Here is an 18,365-nt window from a genome sequence, read left to right on the forward strand (position 1 = left end):
TTGTTACATTAGGTAAGGGGGCGGGGCTAAATTAATAAGAGAGACAGGATAGCATTGGTGGAAAAGGCTGTCCCGGAAAGGACCCACCTGATGCCGAGAGGGATGGCACAGGTTGGCATTGAACTTTTGCTTCATTTCATGGTGGGTACTTATATTTTATCATATAACATCCAATCTTGTGCAAAAGCAACTACATGGCATATAGTCAACAATTAAACATAGTTTAGCTTGAATAGACAGGCCAGCAGTGCACAGTAGGATTGATAAGACATGGTGTCTCTATTGATGGTCAACACAGTATTTTTTAGCATGCACTGTAAATTATTAACTTTTTTTTTAATGAGACAATTTTAGTCATAACCTACCCACGGATTTCGTGACCTAAAACTCACGGTTTGGTGTCACAATGCTAGAAAAGTTTGTTTAACAGTTTAACAGTGTGTTATGTGTTTTTAGATGTGTTATTAGATTTATCAGTGACAACACCACTGTGAAATATATATAAAATAACATTGCACCTGGAGTGTCAAATTTCACTGACTTCCTAAAATCGTTTTTTCTGTCTTTTTATTTTTCTATATTTCCTCTATTTTATTTGAGTGTGGTTGAAAATGGATGAGCACAGTCACGCAGCTCGCTGGCTTTTATCTTGCACTCCCTCGGGTGCAGAGCGAGTGTGAAACACACAGACCTGTAGCTCTGGCTCTCAGTCACGCAGGATGCTGGATCTGCCCAGGCAATTAACCTTCCTTCTGGTGGAGAACAGAAACAGAATCACTTTTTTATACAAGTGTGATACAGTGAAGAGTAATCTGTCACTGAAGAGGAATCTACATACTAAACTAGTAGACTAGACAAATGCACTATTTAGACAAGGATAATAATAAATGTGCACATTAAAAAGATTAAAATAAAAATAAAATGAAAAATAAAATGAAAGGAGACGTGTTTCTACACAGAACCTGCAATTTAGCAACACTGATACATTATTCTAATCCAACCATAATTCGAAATAAGTTGAAAAAGTGGGAATATCAATAATATATTTTTCTAAAGAGAACCACAAGTGACAAAGAATACAGGGTGGTCCTGATGAGAGCCAGTTTCATCATAACCTTTTTAATTGTTTAAATTCATTGTATACCTGTAACTCTACCTCTTCACAACTTTACAACTGATGCTCTCAAACACATTAAGAGACAAGAAATTCAAGTATTTAACTCCTGACAAGTTCAGCACAGCTGTTAACTGAAAGCCTGAATTGTCTTGTCTTATCGTGTCTTACTAACATGCACGATAAGACACTGCTGGATTTTAGTAGCCTAGACTTTTTTTACTTAACTATCATACTGTCAGGTGCAGAAAGGGTGACTCGGAGGCGGATGCAAATGAGAGTATATTTATTAACAACAAAGAAACAAAGAAACAATAAACCAAAAAACAGAAACACTGGATACACAAAAATATAAACGCAACCTGACCTGACACAAACAAAAACTGATAAAGGAAACAGAAAAACAGGGCTATAAATACACACACACACAAGGCAGGGAAAGGAAACAGGGAACACCTGGGGAAAGGTAACGAGGGGGCAGAGCTACAAAGGAATCACAGGTAAAGGCACTAGACAGGGGTGGAGACACGGAAGAACATACAGCAGAGCACATGGAGGAGAAAATCAAACAGGAGCGCAGTAAAAACACTGACAATAAAAGAATATCTTTGTATTTCTTTTATTTCTGTTTATAACTAAAAGTTAATCTACAGTTACAGTAGATGCAGCCCTACATAGTGATGTTGTAAGTGTTTCACTCAGAAATATATCCTATATCATATATATTCAGGTTAATATTTGTGTAGCTCTTATTAATAGACATTTTAAACTGTACTTTAAGAAAAAATTGGACACTCAGGAAACAAAGCTCCAGCATATGAAGCTTTTTTCTTTTGCCCGCCCACACACCTGCAGTCACTCTCTCTCTCTCTACACCTACATCCCTACAGCAGCCGACTGGCCTGCCTGCCTCTGTTTTGGATGCTGATGTTTGGCACTCTATTATCTCTTATGGAGGAATCATATTCAGTCTGCCTGTGATAGACAGGAAAGCGTACCTTTACAGAGCGGCAGGGTGGTTTGACAATGTGAAAAGGAGAATTGATAAATAATTACTTTTCTATGAAGTATAAAATCCTCACAAATGTGGGCTAAACCAGGTCATGTTATATTGGAAAGAAGCATTATCTGCAGCATTTAAGAATGTCTGTCAGACTGGCCGTTTAATAAAAATACCTCAAATTGCATAAAAAACATAAGTTTCTAGTTAGATGTTTTTCTTCTGTAACCCTACTGCCTAAATGGTCAAAATCAGGAAAAGCACAACATTTAGAAGTTACTTTTTCTAGTCATAGAAACTTTTTGGAACTTAAATAGAAGGATAGAAGATATGGAGAGTTTTGCTACACAAAACTCCACTTCCCAGCATGCACTCACACCGGACTTTCCTGACTCCACTGATCATGTGACACTACAGCGTTCTCGCTCTCCAAGCTTCTGATTGTTCGCACCTGACCTCTGTGTATTTATACCTCTCTGTTTGCCCTCCACTTTGCCGAGTGTAGAATATTTTTTCCTAGCTCTTTTACGATGCGTTTCTTTTGTATCACTGCCTTTAACAACCCTTTTCTGTATTAGTCCAGTTTATTGTTTGTTAGATAACAGCTTGTTTCTCTATTTTTGACTCCTCTTTTGCCTTCCTCATTTTCTGTAGATGACCCTGGCTTGCTTCACTACTCTCCCTGGTATGTTGTTTATCCTCACTGCCCTATTGATATTGACCATGCCTGTCCCTCATAACTCTTGTGAAAGCTTAACCACTTGGTTATTAAACTTTGTGTAAAGTAGTTGCATGTGTCTACCTTGCGTCTGGCCTGCATTACACTAAATCAGTGAAATATTCCTCTAAGATATGAAAAATCCTGATGATGATGCATTATAATGACAACAATAATTACCATCATTTTTTAAACAAACCTACCTGCTGTAGTGGTCATAGCAGCAGCTGGGCATCACACTGATACATTATAACTGCAGATGTTGAGTTCCTGAGGTGGAGTACCTGGGGTGCTACAGAGAATGAGCACAGCTGTCTGCTGTATGTTTAGCAGGGTAAGTGGGCCACATATGGAAGCATCACTGATCGCAGATCTTTTCTGATGGAGCCTTTGATTCTGAACATATTGTAATTACTTCAGAAAGGAGGTAACCACACGGGGATTATTCAATTATTCTGCCTTGCCAAAGACCTCACACGCCTGGTCCTCCCCTTCTGGAGTTTCAGAGCAGTCGTATGAAGAGAGCGTGCTGAGGAATTAACTCAGTATGAACCAGACAGCTGCATGGAGACCAAAATAGAACATTTACTGTTGCTGTTGCCGTTTTCACAGTAGATATAGCACTCTCCATAAATTCTGGAGAAGTGAGACGAGATGGAAAAATAACGCGGCTGCATTTTGTGCCACTGCATTAGCAGTATATTGAAGTTGCTCCTAGCACTTTTTTTTTCATCTATGCCCGGTGGGAATCTATGGAATCATTGTTCCCTTTTGTATTTTATTTTAGGCAGAATAAAAAGAAAAAGAAATGTAATTTTGGGGGAAAAAACAATGGTGTAACAAATGATAACACCCAGGGTGGATGGGTTTATGTACAGAACATATTTTAATAAAGCCGAGAATGAGTCAGAGAATGACAAAACCAATACGAACAACATCAACAAAAACATAGCAAAACTTTATAGAAATATATAGAAAATAACATGGAAATAGTATGGAGATCAGAGAGACTTCACAACAGATAAACAGTTATAATACATTTATATGTACAACAGCTATTGGTGCTAATGTGTTCTGAACTGATAATAGGTGAAGCTACTGATGATGATGAAAAGGTGGCAGGTGAAAAGCTGTTATAGCTCTTTTCCTTAAGTTCTCTGATGTCTTAAATGTTAAAGATAACACAAGTATTCATTGACAGATACAATTTTATAAATCCTTCTGAAACTATTTCATTTTAATTTAATAATAGTTTTGATTTACATTAATCACACCAACCACTCTTGTTGGAGCAGGTATAAAAAAAAAAAAAAAAAAAAAAAACTACAAAGACCATAATCCTTTGCAGCAAGAAAAGGTGGGGATTAAAGTTTAAAAGGTCACTGTCAGCCATTTTTCATTTTCTCTGTTTGGCGTGGTCTGAGGATTTGAACCCTTTTGGATTAAGAAGTGTGCTTCTGTTGGATGTGTGTTTGTGTAAGTTTTCTGATCTTTTACTTCATCCATTTATGATCATTTGTCCATTTTCATTGTTTATTGTTTGCTCAGTTGGTTTGTAGTTCCTTTGTTGCACTGTTTGTATTGTTTAACTGATCCTTATATATTTGTTTAGACACTGAATAAACTGCATCAGTTAAAGTCTGTTCATTCTCCTGTGTTTTAATGGACACACAACAACCATTTTTCACCAAATGAAACCAACAAAACTTTACAACTCTAATGGGGGACTGACTCCACATTAGTGCTAAATCTATCATTTTTTTCTTTTTTTTTAACCAGAAGTACAATTACATTCATTAACCTTTTCCGACCAGAAATTACAATGAACATCATGTAGTTTTTTATATTAATGTTTTGTTGCACAGAACACTAAATGAGACCTGTTTTCTATCAGAATAGATTTTAAACCAGCCAATGAAACAGTAGCTTATTCCCACCCACTGCACTGGACGAAAAAAAAAAAATCAGCAACTCCATTAGGGCAAGTAAGCACCACAGAACAAATGAGGCAAAGTAATACAAGCTCATTTCTACTACTTTTTTTGTGATATTGTACACTTTTATTGTGTTTAGGAATAAAAATGTTAATTAGATTTACTTTAATATAGATTTGATATCACAATAGTGTCCTATTTTGTGTGCATTAGACAGAAAACAGAATTCATATATAATTCGGGTCTGAAAGGGTTAAAGATCCATTAAATAAGTATTTTTAAAAGTGCATAAGGACAAAAATATTAAAAGACTCATGAGTCTCATCATGAAAATGTTATTTGGCTGATTTGCTGCTCACTTTCCTTTCTGGTGTGTTTTTAATAAATAGCTTTTGGCCTGTGCAGAAATGGAAAGGATGAGCATTTAGTCTGTCTGCTGTACCACACGCAGGGAGAATGTATGTATGCTTCACTAGAGAAGACAAAAATAATCCATTCCTCGCTACTGTTCACATTACAATGTGTGGCAGATGATCAAAATGTCTGAGTTTCAGGGCAGCTGGTGGCTCCATGCTGGTTCAGGAGCAGAAGTCTCATGCTGTCACAGCTCAGTAACTACAGGGAATCTCTGCAGCCTCGCTGAATGCTCTCCTGCTGTAGAGATGTGAATGAGGAAATGAACAATAAAACTGCCAACTGAACAAGAAGTGTAATCTGCACTACCAAAAGCATACTCTCTCTTTATGTTCTGAAATGACAACATATAAGAAAATGTCAATCCCTTCATACAAAAACCCGTCCATCTATCTGTCTATCCATCCCCATAAATGCAATTTACTGTATGTACATACAGTACATGTATTTGAGTTTTATGGTTGATTATGAAGCTTAGTCAATGAAAACCCAAAAATCAGGGTCTCAGAGAATTAGAATATTATATAAGACAACTTGGTACTTTTAGCAGTGTGGGCAGTGTGCCAAATCCTGCTGGAAAATGAAATCTCCATAAAACTTGACAGCAGCAGAGGGAAGCAGGAAGTGCACTTTGTTTCCCTCTGCTGACAACTTTTATGGAGAAGCGGATTTCATTTTTCAGCAGGATTTGGCACACTGCCCACACTGCCAAAAGTACCAATTTGTCTTAATATAAAATTTCCTAATTTTCCGAAACACTGATTTTTGGGTTTTCATTGGCTGTAAGCTTCATAATCATTAACAATAAAAGAAATAAAAACTTAAATAGATCACTCTGTGTGTAGTACATCTATATAATATATGAGTTTCATATTTTGAAATGATTTACTGAAACAAAGTAACTTTTTAACAATATTCTAGATTTTCGAGATGCACTAGTGTGTGTGTGTATATATCTATCTATCTATCTATCTATCTATCTATCTATCTATCTATCTTAAAGCATATAGCATATACAGTTGTGGTCAAAAGTTTACATACACTTGTAAAAAAACATAATGTTATGGCTGTCTTGAGTTTTCAATAAGTTCTACAACTCTTATTTTTCTGTGATAGAGTGATCGGAACACATACATGTTTGTCACAAAAAAACAGTCATAAAATTTGGTTCTTTCATAAATTTATTATGGGTCTGCTGAAAATGTCACCAAATCTGCTGGGTCAAAAATATACATACAGCAACATTAGTATTTGTCCCTTGGCCATTTTCACGGCAACTAGGCGCTTTTGGTAGCCATCCACAAGCTCCTGGCAAGCTTCAGGTCGAATGTTTGACCACTCTTCTTGACAGAATTGGTGCAGTTCAGCTAAATGTGATGGTTTTCTTGCATGAACCCGTTTCTTTAGCACTGTCCACATGTTCTCAATGGGTTTTAAGTCAGGACTTTGGGAAGGCCATTCTAAAACCTTAATTCTAGCCTGGTTTAGCCATTCCTTTACCACTTTTGATGTGTGTTTTGGGTCATTGTCTTGTTGGAACACCCAACTGCGCCCAAGACCCAACCTTCGGGCTGATGGTTTTAAGTTTTCCTGCAGAATTTGGAGGTAATCCTCCTTCTTCATTATCCCATTTACTTTCTGCAAAGAACCAGTTCCACTGGCAGCAAAACATCCCCAGAGCATAATACTACCACCACCATGCTTGACAGTAGGCATGGTGTTCCTGGGATTAAAGGCCTCACCTTTTCTCCTCCAAACATATTGCTGGGTGTTGTGGCCAAACAGCTCAATTTTTGTTTCGTCTGACCAGAGAACTTTCCTCCAGAAGGTTTTATCTTTGTCCATGTGATCAGCAGCAAACTTCAGCCGAGTCTTAAGGTGCCTTTTCTGGAGCAAGGGCTTCTTTCTTGCACGGCAGCCTCTCAGTCCATGGCGATGTAAAACACGCTTGACTGTGGAGACTGACACCTGTGTTCCATCAGCTTCCAAATCCTTGCAGACCTGCTTCTTGGTGATTCTTGGTTGACTCTTGACCATCCTGACCAATCTCCTCTCGGCAGCATGTGATAGCTTGCGTTTTCTTCCTGATCGTGGCAGTGACACAACTGTTCCATGCACTTTATACTTGCGTATAATTGTCTGCACAGTTGCTCTTGGGACCTGTAGCTGCTTTGAAATGGCTCCAAGTGACTTCCCTGACTTGTTCAAGTCAATAATTCGCTTTTTCAGATCCACACTGAGTTCCTTTGACTTTCCCATTGTAGCTTTTGTAGCTGAGTCTAATCACTGGGTCAAATGAGCCCTATTTAAATGGGCTCATGAGAAGTCAACAGCTGTAGTCAATCAGAATCACTTACAAGAAGTGAAGAGGCCATGACATGAAGCTAATTTGATTGACACAACTCGCTACATCACCAAAATTGACAAATTTTGTTGCTGTATGTATATTTTTGACCCATTTTCAGCAGACCCATAATAAATTTATGAAAGAACCAAATTTTATGACTGTTTTTTGTGACAAACATGTATGTGTTCCGATCACTCTATCACAGAAAAATAAGAGTTGTAGAACTTATTGAAAACTCAAGACAGCCATAACATTATGTTTTTTTACAAGTGTATGTAAACTTTTGACCACAACTGTATGAAGATAATGTAATGAAAAGTGACATGTTTTATAATGAGAAGTTACAAAGTTTAATAGCACTAAGGAGATGAATCCAGACATGCCATAATAAGTAAGTTGAACAGAACAGAGAGGTGACTACTGGTGTTATAAACTTCTATGTACATATATCCAGAGGACATACATAGTATGTATATGATAATATATATTTTGCCTTATAGGTAATATCTATGGAAACACCACTCTCGATACAGGGACATATGTATTCCATTTCCATCTGCATCCATTCATCCATCTTTTCATCCATGGTAGGGTGGTGTAGGAGCTGTTTATGACTCAGCCCTAGTGTAGGGAAAAAAGAGACATCCACAACTGTCTCTTTATTAAACACTTCAGTGTTATACTTTTTCATTATTACACTGTGTGGAATAGCATCTCTGTCAGCGCTGTGGATGTGTGAAGGTGCTGAATGGAATCGTGCAGAGTGTAATAGCCTCATGTCCTCAGGTGTCTGTCCCTGTCCACTCCCACTTTATGTGTGTACCCGACAGGTGGAAGTCTCACTGCACCACTTGACACATCACGCAATATTCAATTTCATCACATTAGAGAAGACATGCCTGCTTTTACTCAGCCCCCTCCCCCACCCATCCCACACTGTAGCAGTCTGGAGGAATTCAGACTAGCATTAAGATCATTCATAAGAAGCAAACTCCATTAAGTTGTGATTCTTCTTGTAGTGCTTTAGTTTACTTTTCCATTTATTCCAATGATATCTTTTGTCTCTCATATGCAACTAATGCGATTATAATTACCACTACAGAACCAGTTAACTGTTTTATACAACACAAGCATGAATGCAGACCGCTAGAACAGTGCTAAATGAATAAAGATCTCAGCCTAATGTGAGAAACCACAGAATCCGAACACTTTCTGTAGTTAATTATTGGGTCTCGCAATGCTGTAGAGATGTTTCGACTCTCTCGTCCTTACAGAGCCGCTTTAGCTCAGTAATATTTCAGGTTCTGAAACATTACAGCAGGGTTTAAATCAGGGCTTTGACTTGCCATTCCACTGTGCTTTGGACCATTGTCCTGTTGCATGACCCAATGCCACTTCAACTTCAGCTGAGAGACAGGCGACCTGGTAGCAAAGCATCCTTGACCCATCAAACTACCACCACCACATTTTACAATTAATGAGGATCCATTTTTAAGTTCAGTGCCATACCAGCCAAAAAACTACTTTTTAGGTTTATGTAGTTGAAGTTAAGTTTCTGACTGAGCACACTCTCTGACTGAACATAACCTGGAATCTGATTCATCCTCTCTGAAAGGAGACCGCATCACACCCGCCCAGTTTAAAATGATTATTCTGCATGCTCCGTGCAATTACCCACTCTCACCAGAGAGGGCCCTAAATCCAAAAACTTACAGATATGAGCTTTAAATGTGACTCAAAGTCCAGACACCATCTAAAACTTTAAATTATTAATAGTGGAAGATTTAAAAAAAAAAAAAAAAAGAATCATTAACAATATTATTGGGTAAAACTTTACAATACAGCCTGCATTTTAAATTGCAAGTATTCTAAATGTATGGTGCAAGTTTTCTGTATGAACCAGTATATACAAGATTTTATGTCATCCAATAAAAATGTAAAAAAATCTCTAAAAAAACTTAACTTTATTGTAAATATAAAAATAGATCAGGCATTTCATAGAATTTCTACTACTAATTTTCTTACTAAGATTCAGGAACAAACAAATTATGACCACCATAAAGAACAGTACCAATTAAGAAACTGACATTTATCATGTAATTTTACTATATATATATATATATATATATATATATATATATATATATATATATATATATATATATATATATATATATATATATATATATAAAATGATTTAGATGAACCAGTAGATTTAAAAATAAATAAATAAAAACAAGGCAACTGGTTTTGGTTTAGCACATTTTCCCTATACAGTGTAAATCCCATCATGTCTCTACAGGGTTGTGGAACCAATAACATGGGTCATTTTTACTAAAACCAGTAAAAGTTGTATAAAAATAAAAACAGGACATGGAAAAGAGTTAAAAACAAGCTTTATTTACAACCAAGTACGAAAGCCATACATAGTCACATTTAAATACCTGCTGTGTTCTAAAGAAAAGAAACAGAACAAAGAAAGATCACACTTTCTAAAAATTAGTCTCAAATAGCTAGCTATAAAATAAATGAAATAAAAAAAATCAAGCTACTCTAAAACTCTAATTTCGGGAAATTATACAGAGTATATCCATAGACAATACAAAACATATAGGTGCACCTTTCTTACCTGTTTAAAAGCCTAGATGACAGAAAACTCCAAATCACATAAAACAAGGATTAGTTAAGAACTACAGATAAATTAACTGTAAAATAAAACACCCATAAAACAAAGAGTAAATTTCTATTTATAAAAAAAAAAACACTTCAGGAACACAAACATAAAAAACCAATAATTCTACAACCAGCCTTAACCACCCATCACATTGTGTGGCAACAGTTCCTATGCTGGCAGCCATCTTTGATTCCTGCATTTAAAAGATTGGCTCCTCCCCTAATCACACCAGGCAGGACTCCCATTGGTCAGCACCACTTCCTGTGGCAGTGCTTGCAAATTACAAACGGTTACCTCTTTAGCTGCCCTAATTAGGAGGAGTCCAGCCACTAATGAGAGTCCAGCCTGGATTTATTAAGGTGGGCGGAGCATTATTGCTCAAGATAAGTTAACCCCTAGTCTGAAAAACTGCAAGTTAACTGCGCTTCTGATAAGAACACTTGTTCCTTCATAATTTAAATTACTTCAGTATTAATTAACAATGCAGGAAAAAAATTAAATTAAATTAAAAATTTAAATATGAAGGCACTGTAAATGACGGAAAGCTGTGTTGCAAATTATTTTTTTTACTGATTCCTGCAACGTCTAAGGGTTCATTGACTTTTAAAGCTTAGCCAAACCAAATGCATTTATAAGTCCTCCTCATGTATGATTCAACCTCGGATTTATGATTAATTCATAACATAATTCATTCTCAACAGTTTACCTGTGAGATTACAAATTTCCCACAGCATTTTCATCAGCTCAGCACACATCCTCCTGACTTAAAACAGTCATAAATAGTGGGTGGCTGACTTTATATAACTACTCTGGATGTGGTTCAGCCTACCTAAGCTGGTCATGACAATTCTGACACGCAGCATTTTCTTCTAGAAAGTTGCGATTTTTATAAAAGTTTTAAGAGTGGAAAGTTTGCTACAGCCATTATGTCGCTTGACTATCCTATTAAAAAGTTTAGCCTGTGCCTGACATCTGCTTTGAACTGAGAACAAACGGCCATTTCACTTAAAAAGAAAGTGAGAAAAATATAAAAGAGCGGTATCATTCCAGGCTGTTTCAGAGCAGCGTGTTTCCTGAGTGAGGCTCATTTTAATCTCTGGCCTCCATTATCTCCGCCAGACCTGAGCCACTATATTTGGTGGGTGCCTCTGTGCATATGTGTGGGTGTAACTGTAAAGTAAAGGAAATGTCTCAGCAGCATCAAGGCTACTTCAACTTTTTCTCCCAAGCTGAAGGAGCTGTGCGCTCTACTGCACAGTCCTCATCTCAATTTCAGCGAAATATTTTATTATTAACCCATTAAACCACATTATCATCATTTAGTTGTCAATCAAAATCCAAATGAATGAAAATGTGTGTTATTCTTTGTATCAAAATATAATAGCAAAATAAACGGAAACAAATAAAGTCAGAGCAAATATGTACTGTACATTTAGGTTTTTTGTACCTGTGGCAAAGACAACCGTCAGATGCTTGATGGAATAACCCTTAAAAATATATATTGAGGGCTGTCGGCGAGCACTGCCACTATGATAGAAAGCTGGTTCGAATCCCAGTCATGCAGCTTGCCATTAGCTGCTGGATCCCTAAGACAGCACAATTGTCCTTGCCCTCTCTGTATGTTTTTCCTTGTTAAAAGTGACGATTAGCACTACATTACCATAGTTTAATATGAAGTTACATTATTTTATGGAAGAAATCTTTATAATAAGCAAAAAAAAAATAAAAAATGCTAGTAGTTTGTCTCAGTAGCTATAGCTAGCTAATTTTCCCATTCCACCTTAAATGGTGCAACAGATGGCAGGGGCTGCAGCTGTCCATGTGAACACATGGTCAAACGAGAAGTATATTTTTTGCTTTATAAGCTGTAGTAGTGAAGGAATTTGTGTGCCGTATATATATATATATATATATATGTATGTATATAGAGTCTTTCAGTGGAGTTCATGGTACTCTACCAGTAATATGCAGCGGTCACAGGGACGTTTCATCTCATATGCAACTTTTATTTTCCCAAACAAGCATCATTCATTATTCACTGAGGCTCAACTGAGATTTAGCTGAGTTGCATACCGAGCAATTAAAATCTGAACACCAACTTTCTATCTGCTGGCTCACTGCCAGAGCTGCGTTCCCCGAGGTTGCTATAGAAACAGCTCTATCATGGTCTCTCCTTTTCTCCACCCCTCTCTGCCACCAACACCCCCCCATCCTATCCCATTGTCTTTTCCTCCTCATTCTCTTTTTTTTTTTTGCTTCTTTCTTCTTACTTCCTGCCAGCAGTAAACTGAGAGTTACACCTAATTAAGCCATCCTGAGGAACAGAAAGAGCTTCATCACTGCTGCACCAGTATCATATGATTTGTCTGGGATTGTTTTAAGAGACATGATATACAGAAGTATGTTCAAGCACATTGAGTCATGTCTGTGCTATTAAAACAAACCACAACTTCATGTGTTCACTTTAAAAAAAAAATCTACTTCTTTAATGTAAGATTTTTAAACACTGTGACAGAAAAGTTTTACACTTTTACGCCTCATTACTCAAATATGTGTAAAATGTGTATTACATATTATGTTGAAATGTATAATTCGATCCAAAAATCCAATCCAGTTTCCATTAAAATGTCTCAGATGATGTATTTGGGATTCTCACTTCTCAGATTTCCTTTAGAGATTAGAGACTTTATCACATATGTTTCTCCTGAAATTGCTTAGCAATATTGGTATTAGACAAAAATGAGACATGAGATACTTCTGAGGTTGTGGTTTCAGACACATATGAGATCTGGGGAGACCGGTTGGCAGCCCAGCAATCTTGGGTATCAAACCTACAATATTGTAGTCAATCGTTCAGTGCTCTAACGATTGAGCCACCAATACCCCAACTGCTGATCTATAGTGAACCTTAGGAAGAGACACACAAGATTACCAAACTTTTTATCTTGTGAGACACTTTTGAGCACTTTTGAGAGACTTATGTCTCTTTTTTCTCCTTTGAGAGTCTCCTTTGTCTTTCCATCTGATCTGGTAGTTCTTTATAGTTTCTAGTAGTTAATTGGTGTGATCTGGTAGCTCTTGATGTTTTTTTATGTTTTGGTATTTATTTGGTGTTATCTGGAAGTTCTTGCTATTTTCTTGTAGTTATTTGGTGTGACCTGGTAGTTCTGGAAGTTAATTGGTGTAATCTAATAGTTATTTATATTTCCTGGTAGTTGTTTGGTAATATCTGGTAGTTCATTGTACTTTATGGAAGGTAGTTGGTGATATCTGGTAGTTCTTTGTACTTTATGGAAGGTAGTTGGTGATATCTGGTAGTTCTTTGTACTTTATGGAAGGTAGTTGGTGATATCTGGTAGTTCTTTGTACTTTATGGAAGGTAGTTGGTGATATCTGGTAGTTCTTTGTACTTTATGGAAGGTAGTTGGTGATATCTGGTAGTTCTTTGTATTTTCTGGAAGGTATTTGGTGTGATCTTGTAGTTCTTGAAAATGTTTGGTGATATCTGTAGTTCTTGGTATGTTCCGGTAGTTATTTCTTGATATTATTTGGTAGTTCTTGGTACAGTTTGATAGATCTTAATATTTTCTATTAGTCCTTGATATGATTTGGCAGTTATTAATATACACAGTGTTTTGTGGTATGGACTGAATGGTTTTGGTATGTTCTGGATGTTCCTGGCATGATTTGGTGGCTTGTGATAAGCTGTGGTAGATTTTGTATGGTTTGATCATTCTTGCATGATTCGGTGGTGGTTCTTGGTTCCTGTGGTTCTAGGGTTGTTGGTGTAGTTTTCATATTGTTTGCTCTTTTTTTATACACTGTAAATCCAGTGTGACTAGACAAAAATGGATTTGAGAGCAGAGGACCCCTGTGTGAGGAGGTGTGAGTGTCAGTGTGCAGAGTCTTCCTCACAAGCCTGATAACATCCTTCTCTTCCCTTCTCATCCCCTATGCTGCTCCCAGAGCTGTGAACAAAGTCAATGTTACACTGGGAATAGTCTGACATTTAGGCATACAATTACCAGAGAGTGCTGGGGAAATATCCACTGTCCAGCTCACAGAAGAGGACGCTTGACATTTTCATTTTCAGGACTCCTCGTCGCTACCTGCTATTGATGAGAGTGAACTTCAGCAAGCTCAACACTGACAAAAGTACACACAAAGGTTCTGCTCCGGGCCACACATTAAAATGGCTTATACTGGAGCTGAGGCATATGATCTGCTGGAGAATTGGGAAGAGGACATTTTTTGGGTTTAAATCTGAGTTATATATATATATATTTTCGGGCCACGAAAAAATATTCTGTTTTGAAAAAAATGAAGTGTAATGGGATGGAGTACTACAGATTAGTAGCTCTCCAGCCCAGAGGGTTGTTGAAACCAATCGCAGAATAGTTGAATTCAAAGCAGTTAAACACCCCAAAAAAGGGAAAAAATAAATAAATAAACACACCTCCTCTGTCGTCAGGGTCATGTTCCAATACACTATTGCTGCCCTGACTAGTGAATTGGGATGCGGCTGGGAAAAAACACCCTTGTAAGGAAATAGGGAGCCAGAGAACGGGCACAAAAACTAAAGTCAGACAGGGGAGGAATGTAAATAAAAGCTCACCATAGAAGCATTTTATAATTTATTTTTTTAATTATCGTTCATTATAGTTTTGTGCTTGTGGGCCACATTTGGCCCACGGGCCGCCTATTGCCGACCCCTGCACTAAATGTACACACTACAGGAATAATAATAGGAAGTGCATGTACATAACATAATGCTATGCAATTAAATACTGTAGAAAATACATAATTATAAGTGATCTGTGTTCAGGGTAAAGTCCTGTGTGTGTGCGTGTGAGTGCTGTCGTGTCATCGTTTGTTCATGTTCTTCTTTAAACATCTGGCAGGTTCAGCATGTGAACCACAGGCACTGTCCATCTCCTGATGGAAAACAGCAGAAAGTAATTATCTGCTGGTATAAAAGACTCATCCTCAATCATACGTTCACTGAGAGGTCTTGTCATATCCGTGTGCACATTCCTCAGCCTCCCTCTTTCTCTGGCCGTGTTTCTCAGGGTGTTTTGGATTTGCTGTCTGTATTTGATTTCAAACTTTGCCTTACAGGTTTGATTTGTTTACTTCTGACACTTTCATTAAAGTTACTGCACCTACATCCCAGCTGTCGGATTCCCAGCGGTCTGTCACCAATGCAGAGGTTGTCCTCAGCGGGTGGGCACTGGCTGAATCGCTCTTTCCTACAGAAACACACACACACACATATATATATATATATATATATATATATATATATATGAATTAAGACTCTATTACGAGTCCAATTCTTTTAAATAAAAAATGTGAGAAATTAAAAAAATAAAAACTTAAAGGCATATTAATATTGTTTTTTTTTTTTTACACCAAGCTCGAAACTGACAGACTGCATAATAAATCAGATAGAGTCAAATTCTAAAGAAAATAAGCCACTAAGGCTGGGTGCAGCAGCATTAATATTAGCGGCAACAGGAATCTGAATGCCGAAAGAGCTAGTGCTAGCCGTGGTTAGCTGCTAATAAATGCTGCCGACAGCGCTACACTGAGGAACTCTGAGTGTTCTAGTAAGCCAGGGCGATAATAGCTAGCGGTTCTTCCCATGTGTACTTGTTTTAACACAGTAAATGCGCAGGCTAAAGTCTGATAATACTCACCTCTAGCGCTTAGCGCAGTTAGCGGTTAATGCTAATGCTGCTCCAGCAGAGCTAGCCGGGTTAGCAGCAGGCAACAGGCCATACTCTCATATACTCACCTCTGAACAGCAAAAGATCTAGTTCTGCAGTTAGTGGCTAATGCTAATACTGCTCCAGCCCTGGTGCTGGAGAAACTTTACTGAAACTACTGTATAATGCTGTACTTTAGCAAAGTGGTTTTGCTGCTCTTTACAACCTGACTGGTAAAATTCATACATAAGGTGCACCGGATTAAAAGGATTTTAAGTGTGCCTTATAGTACGAAAAATACGGTCTACAATAAATAACATGTTTTCAATGATATAAAGACCATAACTCTGCAGATTGTGTCCAATAAACACTGATTAACAGTCTGTGCTACTTGCTTGTGCACAGTCCTCAATAATAAGCAAAGCCAGAGTTTGGAGGAAGCAAGAATAAAGCACTATTTCACTAATTCAGTGATTATACAGTAGCTGGAGCTTTAGCTTTGCCTCACAAACCTGAAATGCCACACTGTTACAGGCCACCCCGGTCTTACAGCAGCAGTAAAATTAGAGTTGTGTCCTGTGAACGTATTTAAGAGGCGATGTTCAGTCAATACTTATTGCACTTACAGCACCTATTCATGCATCTCCAATAACAGCTTCGAGCAGAAAATTAGACCTGTGTCTCGTAAATGTGTTTAAGAGGTGATGTTCGATCAATTTTTATCACATTTGCACTGCCCACTCATGCACCTTCAATAACGTCTTAATAAAAATGCAGCTTACAGATGGGTTGTTAGTGTAATAGTATAGTAGGTTTAGGCTCAGTCCCAGTATTCATTTACCTCTGAGAATACTCTCCAGGCTGCCACATCATCTGAGTTGCTGTGGTTCTTAAATGCTTTAACTTTCTAATAATATAAACCAGAGAGGTTTTTGGTATAACTAGGATAAAAATAAGGGTAAAAATACTTAAATTGACTTTGCAACAGTCGTATTGTATTACAGTGGACAAAAGCTTTGGACAAAAGCGTCTGCCAAATGAAATGTAATGTAATGTAACAGTGCCACACTGAAATTCAGTGAACTCTTTAAAACCATTCTTTCACTAATGTCTGTAAAGTCAAATTGAAGTTTATGAAGTTTTATATAATACAAATCCTATTGTAACGTCGCCACCCTGGCACCACCCCTCCTCCATCAACCCCTACCAGAGCCTAACCCACTTAATCAGTTGATGATCCGACATTTTAGTCTGCTACTTCAGAACCTCAGACAGTGCACAGCAGGATTAGCCAGCAGACTTCGTCTGAGGGAGGGATCTGTACCTACTGAACTAGCTTGTTCAAGTTTTTTTTAACAGAATTATACATCAACACAGGTCATACTTGTGTGAATTCCTTTAATATTACTCCACTGCCTCAGTTCACATGCTTCTATCAGCTTGTCCAGAAATGCATGTGCATTTTAAAAGTCTTTTAATATTGAGTCAAAGAGCAAATTACATTACATTAAAATAGCTTACATTTTAAGACAAAAAGTAAAAGAGTCTAATTCCTGTAAATGAATTAAAGGAAAGTAGTTGCCGGCTCTGAGTGGTCTAGCGGGCTAAGCGCTGACACTATGATCAGAAGATAGTCAGTTTGATTCCTGTTTATGTAGCTTGCCTTCGGCTACTGGTGACCTGAGAGAGCACAATTGGACTTGCTCTTTCTCTGGGTGTGTATTTCTCTGGGTGCTCTTTCTTCTCATCACTCTTAAGGGTGATGTCAATCAGCACAAGGCTGCATCTGTGAGCTGATGTATCAGAACTTGCGCTTTCCTCCGAGCGCAATGCTGCATTAGCAGCAGTTCAAAAAGAGGCGGAGTCTGACTTCACATGTGTTGGAGCATCACTAGAGATGGTGAGATGGGTAATTGGCTGTGTAAATTGGGAAGAAAATGGGGGAAAAAGTTGCAATAAATATTAAGAAAGGAAAGTAGTTGCATGTTCATATTTTCTCCCTGAATAAAAAGCACACACTGAATAAAGCACTGAGTCCATTTTCTGTTACACACAGAGCCAGAAGCGTTGTTTTATCTGAGCATTCAGTGTTTTTCAGCACTCAAAAAGAGAGAGAGATCAAACACTGAGATCAAACACTGGGGTGATGATATAAAGAGAGAGAGACAGCAGAATAGAGAGGCTTTATTTAACTGCGTACAGGCGACAGGCTTTACTGTCCTGCTGCTGGTCATCAGTTGTGTGTAGTGTTGGAGGCTGCGGACACTGCTGCCATGCTCCTCTATAACCCTGGCTTCAGGCTGTTTCATCACTCTGATCCATGTGCTTTTATAGCAGTGTGACTCTCACACTCACATCATCCTGTGAACACACACACACACAAACTTGCCTTTCTCCACTGCTTGGTTTGTGGAACAGAAGCAATGTATAATGCAGCAGCTTATGTATTAGGAAAC

At 37.7% G+C, this 18,365-nt stretch overlaps 1 long non-coding RNA gene across 1 annotated transcript; it reads left to right on the top strand.

Moving 5' to 3' along the window:
- The first annotated feature begins 4,218 nt into the window (after positions 1 to 4,218).
- On the top strand, positions 4,219 to 5,552 carry LOC111194865 (uncharacterized). Its single transcript, XR_002651311.2, has 3 exons — positions 4,219 to 4,308; positions 5,156 to 5,224; positions 5,321 to 5,552. It is a non-coding gene; the product is annotated as an uncharacterized LOC111194865 (long non-coding RNA).
- Positions 5,553 to 18,365: the final 12,813 nt, after the last annotated feature.

This window comes from Astyanax mexicanus, chromosome 11 (assembly GCF_023375975.1).
Source record: "Astyanax mexicanus isolate ESR-SI-001 chromosome 11, AstMex3_surface, whole genome shotgun sequence".
Classification (NCBI taxonomy): domain Eukaryota; kingdom Metazoa; phylum Chordata; class Actinopteri; order Characiformes; family Acestrorhamphidae; genus Astyanax; species Astyanax mexicanus.